This window comes from Panthera tigris, chromosome C1, assembly GCF_018350195.1.
Source record: "Panthera tigris isolate Pti1 chromosome C1, P.tigris_Pti1_mat1.1, whole genome shotgun sequence".
In the NCBI taxonomy this organism is placed as follows: Eukaryota; Metazoa; Chordata; class Mammalia; order Carnivora; family Felidae; genus Panthera; species Panthera tigris.
This window is the reverse complement of record NC_056667.1, coordinates 75,199,208-75,211,610: the sequence shown is the minus strand read 5'-3', so window position 1 is coordinate 75,211,610 and position 12,403 is coordinate 75,199,208. Positions and strand designations below refer to the sequence as shown.

The window sequence follows — 12,403 nt, the reverse complement described above, 5'->3', positions numbered from 1 at the left end:
AGTTTATTGGTCCTGGCTTTGCCCCTTTGGGGTGGAAACTTGAAAATGCTCAAGATAGTAAAGTGTTGCCACGCACACAAGTCACCACAGTTGCATCGCCACAGAAGGTGTAACAGATGTGTGATGAAATTGGACCATCACTGTCCTTGGGTCAACAACTGTTTGGTTACCAAAGTCATGCCTTGTTCACCCTGCATCTCCTTTTAACACCGCTGGGTTGCATTCATGCTGCCTTCATTTTTGTTATGACTGTGTTTACATGGCTTTACAATTGGCTCTCCTTTGGGTGGAACACGGTAAAGACTGAGGAAGGCAGCCCGGAGAGACCCCCTTCCAATTATTCCCTTTGAATTAGTGGCACTTGTAGGCAGCTTGTTTGCCTTGGGATTAGCTTTGGGAACAACCATAGCTGTTGGGATGTCGTTTTGTAGCCAGATGAAAATAATTCTCAGAAACAAAACTTCTATTGAATCACGGACTGAAGAAAAGGCTAAACATCGAATTCAATATTACTGACTAGATGAGGTCTCTGTTTTACCATATGAAATAGGAAGTAGATGGAAGAACTTTAAACAGGTATTTACATGGTCAGGGGTCCCTGAAGGAGATGGGCTAGAGTGGCCAATAAGAGGAGGCTGTCACCAGTACAATAGAACAATTAAAACAAAAAGCAAATAAAGGAATCAGAAGGGTTCAGTGTAAAGCAATAGAAGATTATAGTGGTACCTGCTGTCTTCTGAATAAAGGAATTGAAACCTTCATGAGCCACCTGCACTGAAGAGCCTTAAATAAGGCTACAGAAAGGGGAGTTCATTTTAGCCCTGATTGTATGGAGATAAAATTCTTGATGATTCCTTTATCGAAGGTGTTCCAAGAGTAAGAATCTGGTTTTCTAGAAACTGTGTAGAGAAGAGTCCATGTGATGCTGAAACAGATCAACCCCCAGAGGACGAGAAGAGAAATAGATAGCCACAGTTAAAGTAAAATTATTCTTTAGGTCCTCTCCAATACTTGAAAATTGTACATATTACTAAAGAATTATGCAATGAACCTGCTCTGGTCAAGGTGTTCTTTTTCTCAAAGGTGCCCTAGAGCAATGATCTAAATTACCATTTTGAAATGGAGAAACCATTCTGCTTATGCCTTTGAATTCCTGCCCCTCTTTGCCCCCTCTTCCTTTCCCCAAAAGGAAAAACACTTCATCCAAGTAAGTCAATTACGTTTTCTCTAGGATTATTTTTATGTGCTGCACACTATGGACCACACCTGCAGATATAGTGATGCTTTTATCCTGTTTCCACCTCAGTTTTCCCCTCATTTCTTACATAATATTCTAGATACTATAGAACTTAATATGTCAGATTTGATATAAGCCTAAATTTTATTACCCATCTTTTAATAATGCAGATTTTGTCAAATCACATAAAGATTAATAGATGTTCTATAAAAATGAAAACAAAAAAAGTTACGTGACAAGTTGAAATCTTCCTTCAAAACCTCTCTCAAATGTCCCCCAGATTTTCCATTTCCACTTGTTCTCCCCCACGTTAGCTCTCATCGCTTTATGGCTACACAAGGGTGACTGCCTCCTTCCTAGTCTCCCATTTCCTGTCTTCACTTCAGCCAGACCACCTTCCATGCAATTGTCTAAATTATCTTCCAAAAGTACAGCTCTTAGCATGTATATTATTTATGGCCCATAGTAGCTGCTCAAGAAATCACTTGATTTCCCACTGCCCAAAGGAAAAAACTTCAACTCGAAGCCCTTATGTTTTGTAAATAATCATGAGAGATTATTATATAATAAAGAATATATTTGGTCTTTGTCCCTGGTTCCTGGTACACAGAGCCCTTGGAATTTCCCAAGTGATAGAAGTGTCTTTGTTAAGCTAATGAGATGACTCATGTGGGCCTTTAGAAAGCTTCAGAATGCGGGCTGGACATCAGAAAGGCCAGCCCTGCTATTAGAGTGTTGGATTTTGGCCCAAATTGACCTGGAGGGGAGGGCAGGTTGGGGGAACTAGGAACTGGGGAGGAGAGAAATTAAGATCAATCTTGTCTTCATAATGAAACTCCAGTAAAAACAGTGACATCAAGGCTCATTGGAGCTTCCCAGTTGGTGAACTCATAGAAGTGCCCAGAGGGTAGACACAGTCTCGCCCCATGGAGAGAGGGCACAGAAGCTGAGTTCTGTCCTAAGCTCTCTTCAAAAACAACTGTAATCATAATTTTGCACTTTCTTGAGTTCTGTGAGTCATTCTTGTGAATTATCAAACCTGAGGGAGTCATGGAACCTCCAGATTTGTAGCCAGCTGGACCGATGAGTGGTTGGCCTTGGGAATCCCTGGGGGGCTTGTGACTAGCATCTGAAGGGAGGGCGGTCCTGTGGAGAACTTTGCACTCAACTTGTGGAGCCTGTGCCAAGTCTAGATAGTATCAGTATCAGGACTGTGTTGGGTGGAAACAGAATAGAGACGGCATTCAGTAGCTATTACTGGAATCTACAGAAATAGAGCATGTTACCAGAGTATGATTTGGGATATCGTGGCTGTAATGGAAAGATTGATTTAAAAGCTTCCCCAGGATCACAAAATGGTACTACTGCTTCCTATGGTCTGGCTTACACAGAACCTGTTAGGTTGGCCCCGTGCTAAGAAATCATGCCTGTGAGTCATTTGAAGACAGAGGAGTCAAAATATTTTGATGAGCTTAGGGCAAGACATTTGAAATGCATTATGACCTGTGGTCTTAATTCCATGGGGTCCTACTGGTGGTTTATTTGGGCAGAAGACAACCTAAGTGTCCTCCACGTAGCCTCTCCGAGAAACATTCTACCTAAGCAAGACAGCCAAGCCTGGCTGAGCAGTTATAAGTAAATGAGTATGTGAAGAGTTGGAGACCCCTGCACTGTCGACATCCTTGGTAGCACTTCTGAGAAGAATCAAGCTGCTGGTGCTGGTGACGGTGGTTATGGCAAGAGAGAGGTCACCGTCTGCTTGTTGCTCACCAAGCTGTCTGTTTCCAATGTTGGCAGTAAAACCCAGCAACAGAGGGTAAGAAAAGAGAAGTCTCCAGGCGCTGCACAGCCCCTGCCTATCAGACCCCGTGTGAGTGCTTTTACTTGACTTAGCTGATTTTGTCCTCCCCCGTGGAGGGGGTGGAGGTATTATCATCCCACTTTACAGAGACTCAAACTGGCTACAAGTGCTGTGAGCTCTCACAGCTAGTAAGTTGGAGAAGAGGCGTGAGCATTCAGGGCTGTCTGAATCCAAATTTAAACTCTACATTCTCCATCACTGCTGACGAGCCAGCTTTGGGCCTCACCCTGGCATGCCCGAGTTACACTCTGGGTTAGGAAAGCCGAGAAAGGTTATCTTTTCCCTCTCAACTTAGTATAGAGTAAGCTCCTGAACCAATTTTCCCCAGACAAGCCAGAGATTGCCAGTGGCAAGACAACATGGGACTCTTTTGCAGCCTTTTTTTCTCAGCAGTGTCTCATTTAGGCAAATTGGTGCTAATTCTGGGGCAGACGGGAACAAGTAACCATCACGGCCTCCTGGAGACTTCTTTGGTGCCGCCACCCAGGGCATACGTGGCTGTGTTTACAGAGAGCCCCTTCCACTCCCCTGAATTAGCTCCATCTAGTTGCAAGTAGGAAACAGTGACTCTTCCAGCAAGAATCCTTGATGGTGCGTCCTTCTGACCACGAGAAGATTCCCTAGAGGGTTTACCATGCGCTGAGACCACACTGGGAGGTTGAGGCTGGGGGACCTGCATTATTAAGCATCTGTTTGTCATTAGTAGGTGCCTTTTCTTGCACGGTTGGCCAGGCCCTGACACTGCAGGGCCTGGAAATACAGTGCCAGGCCGTGGTGGTGGACGCTCAAAGGACACTTGGACAAGACGTGCTGACCTTGGCAGTCTCACGCAGCCACCGGCACAGCGGGCAGCCTGGGACAGTGTCTCACCTGTGGGCTGGGGCCTGGGCTGAAGACAGAGTGCAGCCACTCACCAGGGAACGCCTTGAGCTGAACACACACTCTCTCTCTCATCTCTGAAGGTTTCACAGCAGTTGATTTCCCATGGAAACAAGCAGAAATCTGTTTTAATCATCTGGCATTTTTAGTTTCCTCATTTGTATGAGAACCTGGAGATACAGACATATGGTACATTCATTACCCCAGAAAGCTACAGCTGAAAGAAAAATAGTTAAAGCCAGTCTTAAAGCTGGAAAGCTTCAGCATATACCTTCACATTACTTTCCTTAATCTCACAGATTGTCAAAAATGCTGCCAAAATAGTTGTTTCTGTTTCAGCTCAGCGCTTCCAGCAAAATCCACATTTGAACCTCAGTGTGTGCTTCTTCCAAGGCACGGCTGCCCCTCTTACCTCCTGACCCAGACGGAGAGAGTAGACTGAGCGCAGGTGGAAAATCCCAGGCCTGACCTTGCCCTCACTAATCCTGTGACCTTGGGCTACAACTGAGCTTCTCTGGGCCTCGTTTTCCTCATCTGAAAATGTCATTCAGTCACCTGGCAAGTACTTGTTGAGCATCTATTTTGTGGCAGGCACTGTTCAAAGAACTGGGAAGATAGTGATAAATAAAATAGGATCCCCACTTTTGTGGAGTTTAAATTCTTTGTGGGGGGAGATAAATGAGTAGAGGACACAGTATGGTAGTCGGCAGTAGGGTCATGGGAAAAAACAGAACAGGGAAGGGAGTATTTGTGCAGAACAATTGCAGGTGTGAAACACGCTGGTCAAGGAAGTCCTCAGTAGAGAGGAGGCAGTGGAGGAGAGGTCTGAAGGACGTTATGAAGGTGTTCTGGGTGGATGGCAGAGGAAGAGTATTTTGTGGGGGGGCCCTGAAACTGGAGACTGCCTCTGTTTTTGAGAAATAGCAAGAAGTCCAAAATGGCTCAAATGTGCGTGTGGGGGCTTTGAAAGCCACCAAAGAGGATTCGCCAGCGGGTGCTCTCAGAGGGTTTTGAGCAGAGGAGAAACGATCTAAGATGTGTTATGGTAACTCTGGCTGCTATGTGGAGAGCACACTGAGCGGGGACAAAGTCGGGCCGCCGTTGCTGTAACTGAAGGGAGGCCCCATGATGGATTGGACCAGGGCAATTGGCATTTGGTGGTGAGAAGTGCTTGAAGCGTAGCTATACGTTACTTTGAAGGGAGAGCTGCCAAGGCTGGCAGATTACATGTGGGTGTGAAATAAGAGAGCGAAGGCCAACTCCCCAGTTTTTTAGCCTGGCTGCCGGAAAGAGTGGAGTATTGATCTTCTGAGACTGAGAATAGCGTAAGGGGAAACAGGTGGGGAGGGATGGCACCTCGGGAACTCAGTTTGGGGCACGTGAAGTTTGAGACACTAGTTGGAAATCCAAACAGACACAATGAAAACATGTGACTCAGCAAACAGTAGAACTTATCAGATGAACTCGATCTAAAAGAATGATAGCTTTTGTCTTCAAGAAAAATCAGAGTAACCTCTGGTGATGCCATGTGGTGAGAAACCAAGATGACTGAGAAGTAAATCATTTTGAGAAGTAAAGGTTCTGTGCTTTCCTAGCCTGGACACTATTATCATTATTATCTCCTTGCAGTTAATTACCTAATGCGGGATTGCAAATTTCACAAATTTAAAGGTAAAGAAAGGTCTGGTCACTGGAACATACAATACAGAAAGCACACATCCACCCACCCATTTGGGGGAAAGTTACATAGCGCTATAGTCTGAATGTTTGTATCCACACCCCTCCCCAAATTGATAGGTTGAAATCTTAATCATCAATGTGATGGTATTAGGAGGTGGGGCCTTTGGAAGGTGATTAGGTCATGAGGGTGGAGCCCTCTCACATGGGATTAATGCCCTTGTAAAAGAGATCCCAAGAGCTTCCTGCTCCTTCCACCAGGTGGGAACATAGCAAGAAGTCAGGAATCTGCAACCCAGAAGAGGGCCCTCACTAGAACCTAATCATGCTGGCACCAGATCTTGGGTTTTCCAGTCCCCACAACTGTAAGAAAAAATTGTTTGGTGCGTAGAAACCACCGCGTCTATGGTGTTTGGTTACAGTAGCCCCAAAAGACTGAGACATACAGGCCAGAGTTAGAAGAAGGGTATTTATGACTAAGGGTGCAGAGAAGAACTCAGTGCCTATGCTCATTTTGGTGGCAAGAAGCTTTCTGGCTCCCAGATAGAGAAGGCTGTGAAGCTGGAGTTGAGCTGTATAGTGGAAATGATAATATCTAGCTTGCAAGGTTGCCCAGGGCCTGGCTCATAGTAGGACTCAATGAATCTTAGTTCACTTGCTTTTAAGGACGAGAATTCTGTACTATGAATCTTTGTACTCTTAGCAGGTACATAATAAATGTACTTATTTCTAGATTCGAATGTAGCCACCTTCGATATTAATATGTTTATGTTATATATTACTAATAATGTATATTAATATTTCTAAGGTACTAGAGACTTAAGGCAAAGTTAAGACTTCAATCGAGAGCAGTGCTCCCAAGTACAAATATAATGCAAGCTACATAGTTAATTTTATGTTTTCTAGTATACATTTTAAAAAATGAAAAGCAATAAAATGGATTTTAATGGTATTATTTAACCCAAAGTATTATCCTTTCCACAAGTAATCCACATAAAAATATTGACGTATTTTATTCTGTTTTTAACTAATTCTTAGAAATCCAGTGTGCATCTTATACCTCAACTAAATAACTCAATTAACATCTCAATTAAAACTAGCTGCAATCCAAGAGCTTAATAGCCACACATGGCTAGTGACTATCATACTGGACAGTGTGGTTCTGGCGGCAAAAGGGAGGTACTTTTTTCTCTTGCTTTATGTTTTTATGTGCCTGACATTCAACTACAGAAACATGGTGTGTTTTCAGTCAGTCAGGCTCAGATATTACTTGTTCCTTTGTTTTATATAGCAGGCAGTTATGTGGTCGCTATTTTTATACACAATGGAAACAGAGGATCTCAGACTGTCTTTATGCACTAGGAATGGAAAATGGCATCTCCACTTCACCTGTTCTTATCTCCCTTAGGTAGAAACAAAACAGAAGAAAACCCACAAAGGAAAGATCCAATAGCAAAACTTGTGCTTGTGTGGGTGGTCATCCTGATGGCTGCACTTTAAAATGTTACCTTCCTCTGATTTTATGCTAAGAATCTTTATGATAGAAAAAGCATAAAAATGGTGGTGGTAGAGGGGGTCACAAATCACTTCGAACTGGTGGCAGGAGATCTTCTGAGAAACGACACTCATAGGAAATAAAAACAAAGGGAAAACTGTCTTGCTAAACGTAGAACTCTTAGTCACAGAATAACTGGGACACATTTCAGTTCATCTAAATAACTTCGTGTAGTTTTGCAGACTCAGTCGTATCTCTAACTTACAAAATTCCTCCCTGATGCCAGAATCTTAGTGTTCGTACTGAGTGGAGAGAGTTACTGCAAGCAATACTGTTCTAAGCACTTTAAATGCACTGATGTGCTCAATCCTTCTAAGTCATATGCCCCTTATAATAAACCTGTAACAGATTTGAATCTCAGCTCTGTCACTTGCTAGCTAGGAAACTTTCTGAGATTTAGTTTTCTATTATGTAATTAGGTTTTCGTGAAAATTAACTCGAAATGTGTGAAATGTACATAGCACGGTGCTTGACACTTGGTAAGATCTCCATAAACATTGTTACCGTTATTGGTGACAAATGGTTACTTTACAAATCTTAAGGAACTTAAGGAACTTGCAAATATTCTATGGCAAGGAGTCCACAGGGTTAGAATCTCTTCTTCTGGCTATTAAGGCTATTAACAGTGGCTTTCAGTTTTAAGAGCCACAATTTCCCTTGTTCATATACTAGAAAGTTTTGGAGGGTATACTCCAAAATTGTTTGTAGGGTATATAAATCAAGAATGTATTCCAACATCACAAATATTTTTTAAAAGGTTTTATTTCTAAGTAATTTCTCTATTACCTCATGTGGGGTTTGAACTCACAACCCCTAGATCAAGAGTTGCATGTTCCACCGACTGGGCCAGCCAGGTGCTCCCCAACATCACTAACAATTTTTAAAGTGATTTTTGAATAGCTGACATATGGACATGATGCAAACTTAAAAGAAAATGCAAAAAGATACACAGAGAAAAGGCACTCACAGGAAATAAAACCAAAGGAAAAACTGTCTTGACAAACGTGGAGCTCTTAGTCACAGAATAAATGGGACGTTAACTTTTTCAACCATAGATAACTTAGTCCCTCATTGCTGGGATGGACCTGTCCCAGGAAGTCATGTCTGATGTTGGGGAGAATTTTTAATCATTGATGGTTGTTTTAAGGTGTCACTGTCATTAGGATCTGGCCACATTTGAGCAACAAGCGGGTAGTCAGGAAATGGTTCTCAGGCAGTTTATTCATCTGGGGCTTTATGAAGCCACCTGGAGTTTCAGATGAATCAATTTGTGGAGTGCATAATTAGATGCTTGTAGAGGTTTTAGAGTGACCTTAGCAAGATGATAAGCATAAAAAGAGCAATTAGGAAAAGTAATATTTTGTAAACATCATGGACATAAGGCATTAATCTAAGAAATTGTGAAGAATGATGGAATATTCATTAACTAAAGGTTCAGTAATTTTCAAAGTGATAGAGCAGATCTAAGGAAGTAAAACCTTACATTAATTTTGGCAAAACAGAAGCGACAGTACAGTTTCATTTTTTAACAAGATTGATTACGAAGTACAAAAATGGAGTCATTGTAGGCAACTCTTTTTATAACGTGTTCAGTTGAGCTAGTACAGATATGACTGGGGAAAGGTTGAAGCAGGTATGGGAACACCTGGTTGTAATAACCCAATAGGTAACATTTATAGGCTTGTGGGTATAATCAATAGTAGCATTTGGGATGAAAGAGAAATTAGTTATAGGCAAGACCCAGGGGTCTCTGACACGGTGAACATACCAGAGTTTTTTGGTGACAGGTCTAACAGTCAGAGAGGTTTCTTCTTTTTACAGTAGACTGAGAAATGTGGATAAGAATATCGTTTCTCTAAGAGAAAGAGGAGGGGGGAAACAAACAAATAAGGTAGAAGCAACAGTGAAAAAATGGTATACAGGCCTGGTGGGCTCATCCTGGGAAAGCTGTCTCTTTCGGCTTTCATGTGCTTCAATTCCTGGAATTTTTATTTTTAGGTCATCAGTTGGTATGTATAGGTCTGTTCAGGATTTGGTGTTTTGTTTTGTTTTTTAAATGTGACATGTGAATCTAGGAGTCTATTTCTTGGAATTTTCTGGCACAAGGATTGGTTAAATTGTACTTGTTGGGAGTCTTGCCAATGAGACCGAATGGAGTCTTTTTGGAGATGTCTTTTCTAATAGACGAAATCTACAGGTTGTAAGGTTCGTGATGTTTAATGTTTTCATTCCCCAAGAGCACACTGTGAAAAGGTTGCTCAACTAAAGTGTTGTTATTTTTAATAGAAGCAATTAGGCCCTTACCACGGTGAAGTATATTGTCTTTTGTCAACTGTGGATCAAAGAAACAGAGGCTATGAGTATTGGGTGTCCTGTTACAAGAACAGATTCCTATTGAGCTTATGCAAATACATACCTTGTCATGACAAATAAGAATATTTAACAAGAGTTTTTGAACTCTTTTTCTCTGGGAGAAAAAGATAAATGTTTTAACCTTTGTTGTAAAGACAATGTACCAAATTGTGGTAAGTTACAGATAGCTGAAAGGAGAGGGGAAAGGGGGGTCCTTTAAACCTGGAAAACAAAACATCAAGAAATCAGTTTTTATTAGAGTTTTAGGAATTTTATATACTTTCTACAACATTTATAATATCTATTTATACAAATACAACATAAAGAAGGCTTTGTATTTCTTTTTATTTGACATGTAATTGGGCATATCAAATAATCCTAATTAATGTAATATTTTTCTTTTTATAAGGAGAGGGAACAGATCTTTTGAAAAATTTCAGACCCTCTAGAAATTGTCAGTTACTTTTAGGTCAAAAAGACTTTATTTAGAATGCGATTTGGGGAAGTTTGTCAGAAAGGTTTTGAACATTTGACCAAATAGGATCATAAGATTATTGTAAAGCAATATATATTTTTTAATTTTTTAATGTTTTATTTATTTTTGAGACAGAGAGAAACAGAGCATGAGCAGGGGAGAGGCAGAGAGAGAGGGAGACACAGAATCCGAAGCAGGCTCCAGGCCCTGAGCTGTCATGTCAGCACAGAACCCAACACAGGGCTCAAACTTACAAACTGTGAGATCATGACCTGAGCCAAAGTCGGATGCTTAACCAACTGAGCCACCGGGGCACCCCTATTGTAAAGCAATCTTTAAGTATTTTTTTGACCAAAGTGACAATAAAAGATTTCAAAGGCAAATACAAAGGATTGCATAGTTGGAAGCAAAACTTGACTCTCTTAATACCAGAAAACTTGGTTTACTTGAATAATCAAAGATCTGGTGAAGACAAAACATAGAATCTTTGTTTTGTAGATATATTACACGAAAGGTAAAGAAAGGTCTTTGTTCATAATTTTTTATTAAGGGCAGTTATTATTCCCATAATTTAAGGAAATGTTATCCTTTTTACAGAGAAAAATTGAATTCTAATGTAGCAGTGTATTTTTGATATTAACATTTTCCCTTTTTAAAATTTAAATAAATCCATTCAAATCTTAGCTTGACTATAAAATTTCCTTTTGAATATTCCTTTCTATAAGCCTTCTACAACTTTTTAGATGTATTTAGGTTTTGTCTTATTGTTTTCCTTTTTTATTTTGAAACAATCATTTTACTTTAGGACACAGTTACTTTCTTTTTTAAAATCTTTTTGGCAGTTTCAACTTTGTTTAAGTGGTTTTTTGTTTGTTTTTGTTTTGTTTTGAGAGAGTGATCTAGAGTGTGTGTGATGGGAGAGAGGGACAGAGGGAGAGAAAGAGAAAGAGAGAATCCTAATCTTAATCCTAATCTTCCATGCTGAGGTGGAGCCTGAGGTGGGGCTTGATCCCTTGACCTGAGCTGAAATTAAGTCAGACTGTCAACCGACTGAGCCACCCAGGCGCCCCTCAAGTGGTTTTTTTTTTTTTTTTATTTCCAAAACTTATAAAGTTTATCTAGAAAAGAAATGATATAAGGCAGTTGTTAACAGAGTAATTGCAGACTTACTCTTAGAGGATGGTGTAATTCCTTATGCATTGCGTTAAATGAATATAAATTCCTTCTATACAGTATCATGAAAGTAATGAGAGGCCTGAGAAAATTGAAACTTAAAAGCTTAAGTTACGGGAAACTGAAACCTAACCAAGCTTAACCAGCTTGTTCCGCTTCTGTACAATTGCTTGGCGCGCCCATGTATTCCTGATCAATCATTGTTGTCTGACACATCCGTATATTCCTGATCAACCATTGTTACTTGGCACATCCGTGTACTCCTGATCAATCATTGTTGCCTGGCACATCCGTGTATTCCTGATCAATCATTGTGATACCCGTACCCCTGGTTGTGGTCTGACCTAAAGGCAGGAACCAATCGAATACTGTTAAGTGTCCAACTTTAAACACCAACCAATCGCAGCTCTGTAACTGTGGAAAATTCCTGATTTCCCCATGACTTGTTTGTACCTGTCTATAAAAGGGGTGTAAAAACCTCTCTCAGGACCTCTCGGCGTCACCGGCAACGAGGGCGCAGAGGTCCAGGTTCAAACCTGCAATAAATGACCCTTGCTGCTTAGCTTTGACTCTGGACTCTGGTGGTTCGTTTTTGGGGGTCTCTTAGACTCTGGGCGTTTCAGTAAACCATACACTTCTAGGGAAATTACAGTGTGAGAGTTATTTGTCAGCAGACTCATCCTGCCTTTGCTCCGCTAGAATGGGAATGATAAAACAGGCAAGGACAATAGGAGCCCCATATCATTGCTGAGGAGGGTTGTTCTGAATTAGGCAGAAGGTAGGACAACTCCCTAAACTGATGGCAGAGCTGTATTTATAAGGGAAACCACCACCAGAATTCCCAGCCTTGCAAGTAGTTGTAAGAAATGGGGGAAGTTTATTAATTTTTTTAAATGTTTTTATTTTTGAGACAGAGAGAGACAGAGCATGAGCAGGAGAGGGGCAGAGAGGGAGACACAGAATCTGAAGCAGGCCCCAGGCTCCAAGCTGTAAGCACATAGCCTGACACGGGGCTCAAACTCTCAGACTGTGAGATCATGACCTGAGCTGAAGTCGGATGCTTAACCCACTGAGCCACCCAGGCACCCTGGGGGAAGTTCTTTTAAACAGATTGCTGCCTGGCTGAAAATTTGAAAAGACAAGGCAACAAAGTATAAACCCATCAAAGAGTGATTACAGCTTGGTCTTGAGGAG

The 12,403-nt window shown here is 41.3% G+C and overlaps 1 protein-coding gene and 1 pseudogene across 4 annotated transcripts in view; one reads left to right on the top strand and one right to left on the bottom strand.

Annotated features, from left to right (window-relative positions):
- LOC102949239 lies at positions 1 to 1,064 on the top strand (annotated as a pseudogene).
- A 2,904-nt stretch (positions 1,065 to 3,968) lies between these two features.
- The window catches only part of LRRC8B (leucine rich repeat containing 8 VRAC subunit B), a 91,311-nt gene continuing 82,876 nt past the window's right edge, over positions 3,969 to 12,403 (bottom strand). For 3 of the 4 annotated variants that reach the window (XR_006221674.1, XR_006221676.1, XR_006221677.1), the window contains 2 exons: positions 8,978 to 9,064; positions 3,969 to 4,147 (listed from right to left, as the gene is read on the bottom strand). The gene's annotated coding sequence lies outside the window, so the exon portion shown is untranslated. Of the gene's footprint in view, positions 4,148 to 8,977; positions 9,065 to 9,584; positions 9,784 to 12,403 lie in introns of those variants that run through there. The other variant, XR_006221675.1, reaches the window with a different exon arrangement.